At 39.1% G+C, this 3,834-nt stretch overlaps 1 long non-coding RNA gene and 1 pseudogene across 5 annotated transcripts in view; one reads left to right on the top strand and one right to left on the bottom strand.

Moving 5' to 3' along the window:
* Positions 1-2,385, top strand: part of LOC111665274 (uncharacterized) — a 33,498-nt gene extending 31,113 nt beyond the window's left edge. For all 4 annotated transcript variants that reach the window (XR_015438076.1, XR_015438079.1, XR_015438077.1 and 1 more), the window contains 2 exons: positions 1,721-1,780; positions 1,866-2,385. This is a non-coding gene — a long non-coding RNA (uncharacterized LOC111665274). The remainder of the gene's footprint in view (positions 1-1,720; positions 1,781-1,865) is intronic.
* Positions 2,386-2,738: 353 nt separating this feature from the next.
* Positions 2,739-3,834, bottom strand: part of LOC111665270 (radixin-like) — a 14,470-nt pseudogene continuing 13,374 nt past the window's right edge. The window contains exon 18 of the transcript XR_015438053.1: positions 2,739-2,764. The product of XR_015438053.1 is annotated as a radixin-like (transcript). The remainder of the gene's footprint in view (positions 2,765-3,834) is intronic.

The raw sequence follows: 3,834 nt of genomic DNA, 5'->3' as shown, positions 1-3,834 counted from the left end.
CTTCCGATCTCTATAGGCTCTTAATGAGGGAGACTCCGTGGACATTCCAGTGGGAATCCTCTGCCATGAGGACACCAGTGCTGCAAACCCAGCATTGCCACAACTAAACCCCTCAAGAGTGGGGATCATCCTAGAGGGCAGCCTTGTAATGGAAGACCTCACCAACCTACCTCAAGCAATGTGCCTCTTGTTTGGCTTTGCCTAAGCACTCCATCTACAGTACCCAAAGTGCTTGAAAAACACTTTTACCTTCATTCAGCAGGTAATGCTAAATTTGGGCCAAAGTGAGCTACCGCCAAAGCTTCAAAAGCTGAAGAATGATCTTGCAGTGTAAGACACATTCATGCTCATGGAACAATTCTTCATGTCCGTGTCTGGATTGTTGCACATACTGTATACATTGCACTGATTGGAGCAAATATTTTTGCAGTTTTGTATGTGATTGTTCTTGTACTAGATGTGTCTAGTATTGTTTGTTTTACTGAAATTATTCCATATTTTAGAAAGTTGCAGGGCTTGTTGTGTGGCACACAAAGCATACAGTTTTTCTTTTTGCACTCGCAGTAAGCTTCTACATGGTCAGTGTTGTTGTTGTTTTTTTGTTTTTTTTTCCAAACTTGAAAATTGTTCACAGAGCAAACAATTAAAAAACTGTGTGCTGTGATGTATTTGGAAGGAAATCGTTTCATCATTTTCATAATTCAATACACATGTTCTATGAGCTGCATCATAGAAAGGTACTGTAAGGTAATATCTGCAGCAATAAGTAAGAATATACTGTTGTACTTGTTGGCAAAGACCCATTTTGATAATTTTATGAAAACAAGGTCTTACTGTTATTATGGATTTGCATAAAATAAATAAAATGTACTGTATTGTGTGGTCATTAACAAAAGATTAATTTAATTGGAATTTTATTTTCTTATCCCAAACATAATATTTTAACATTTAATATATTCATATTTTTAATAAAACTAGGATTACAAGTGTATTTAACTTATAATATTAAGTTTTGACTATACTACTTTTAAGTAGACTCCACAATTCTTTTCGAGTGTATATAACTTAAAAATGTTAAATTCTGACTATTGCACATTTAAGTTGACTGTACTTAAACAAATTAATTTTCTCTACTGTCAATAACTTAAACCATTTGAGGCAATCACTTGACGCAAATGGTTTAAGTACAATCAACTTATCCGGGCTTACAGTGTACTGTCTCGTCATCACTTTTGGTAAATAAGCACTATTGTGAATTGTGTAATGTAGTTACCTGTCATGCCTCCTTAGATATACTTTTTACAGTCTGTGAAAATGTTTGCTGTCTGAGGGCTGCTACAGGTGTTCAATGTCAAGTCCAGTAAGATACTTTAATAGATGCATTTTGATTTTATTCATTTTTATCCCTGTTTTGAGCAGAGATGCTCATCGTGACATCTTCCTTTATGTAGTCAATTTATTTTGAGCATTACAATAAAAGCTGTAAATCAGCATAATCGTGTCTGTCAGCAACATTATCTTTAGTCAAAGACTGAACTGTGCAGTTTTCTACACTACACTGTTGTCAAGCTCCACATTATATGCAATAAGTGACATGTTGGATATGTAGCCAAGCTTACTTCTTACCCACCTTAGCTCCACTGTCTGCGAGTGAGTTTTTGAATTTAATAAGCTTTATATTCTGGTCAACGTTTCCATTTTTCCTCTATATTTTGGATAGGTGCCCCTGCGGAAACTGTGCAACCATGCCCACAGACGCTGAGAACATCTGATACCACAGGTAGCATTCTCACTAGACACACTAATCAGTCATTTCATTACATTTATAATAAACCATAGCATTTACCATTTGTAATTCACTGTAGGTTACCAGACGGCTTTGGGAGATCGAGGAAGAATTACCATGTATGGTCGGCCGTCCCGGGTTGGAGCCGCTCTGCCTCAATGTGTTCTGCCTGCAACATGTACCACGCTGACTGCGGTACTTTACGGTTGAGAGGAATACACCAGTACATTTTGCTTCTTTGTAAAAACATATAGTTTCAATCTAAATAAAATGGAGTAACATGCCCTCAAATAAATTAGTTTAACTGCTCTTTCATTTGTAAACTTCTTCTATCAGCAGAGAGTGTGAATATAATATATGAATTCAGAGTCATTTCTTTAGTAACCATCAAGCATTTATTTACATCAAATGAGATTTTGTTTACATTTTTATTTATTTTTTAATAAAACAATGATTGAAAGTCTGTTTCTAACTACCTCCTGGCATTTTCTTTACTGTATTTTGTTGGTGGAACTGTCATAACATTATACTTACATACTTAATACTTACAATGTGTACAAAACATTTTTTGGTTGAAAAATAAAATAATAACACTTGTAGTCGGTCAGCATTTTCATTGTTCTAAGTAACCGCAGCTTCATTTACCTGCACATTATTCCAAGACTGAAAAATGACTTTTAGGTTTATCAAAAGTAGATGCACTTCAGGTGGATACAGAACTGTACTTCTGATGTGAGGCCGAAGAGTCTTCAGGGAAAACTGTGCCTGCAGTGGGTCAGTCTGGCATGCAACATCCCTTGTTGCAGGAAGCTGTATAGACGCACTGGCCTGAACAGAGGAAACAGAGGCAGTAGTTATGGCAACAGCTGGAGGCAGTGCAAAAATGATAACAATTGTCAATAGCTTGTAAATGCTGCAAATAGCTCACTATCCCCTGTAACTCTGCGCTTATCTAGATATTCCCTCCAGGCACTGGATCTGGAAACATGATACAAACGTTAAAACGGACATCATAAGGCATGACTCTCAATACTAACTTTCACAGCACTGATAAACAAGCCCAGAATTTTACCGGCTTGACTTTGCAGTTAAAACGCCTTTCAAGTGTGATAAAGTCGGCAGGGCGCCTCTAATCAACGTCACACAGCGACACCAAGCAGAGGAATTGCATACAATCTGCACCCGTCTGTGTGCACGAGGCAAAACCTTAGCAGCATTACCTGCCATGCTAACAACACGTGCAACAGGCTCTCGTGCACATACAGTAAAGCAACATAAAATGGTGAAAATTACAGTTCCCAAGTTTGAAGTTGGGTCTCGGACAGTCGGTGCTGATCCGTGCTTTATAATCCCGCATTGTACTGGCCCTCGTTGAGAAAGCGGTCCGACGTGAAATGGTTAGAAATGGTACATCTCCATCAAAAATAAAATAAAACAAATCCACTCGGTCTTCGGATCCTCGGACGTAGGGGGTAAAAAGACTTCTGTGTCGGTTTGTACAGTCAACAACCGAGCAACTACCGCGCATCGCTCGTATCTTCGACACAGTTTTACCGGAGCCGTGATGCGAGGGAATAAACGATAGCGGCTGCGGACTCAGAAGGCGGAACACACACCTAGCTCGGGGAGTGTCACCCACCTGGGGGGAGGGGTTATTTCCCTTCATGACGACATCAAGAGAAAATCTCCACTTGGCCTGTGTGAGCACACGTTTCCTGATAGGTGGAGCGAGCAAAAGACAGAGGATGGACTTTTCTCATGTTTGGGGGGGTTTGTAAACAGACGGCTGACACATATTACTGATAGAAAACCATGGAAAAGTGCATTTTGTCTAATATGTCAAGTTAATATGTTAAGTTTGATGATAATTGGAATTTATTTTATGTCAGTCCGTTGAATCTAATCTCTTCTAATTTCCCCTCTTTTGGTACTTGGATGATTTGTGTTCATTATTATGTAGTGACCCTGTTGTCGGGTTACAGGTGTGACACTGTGCAGCTGTGAGAACGAGCTCCAGGTGTGAGTGTGAATACTCGAGGCCGGTGAGC

The sequence above is a fragment of the Seriola lalandi genome, unplaced genomic scaffold (genome assembly GCF_002814215.2).
Source record: "Seriola lalandi dorsalis isolate HSWRI2012SDOR001 ecotype SW California unplaced genomic scaffold, Sedor1 jcf7180002054630, whole genome shotgun sequence".
NCBI lineage: Eukaryota > Metazoa > Chordata > Actinopteri > Carangiformes > Carangidae > Seriola > Seriola lalandi.
Note: the sequence above shows the minus strand (reverse complement) of the source record. Positions and strands in the feature narration are given on the sequence as shown.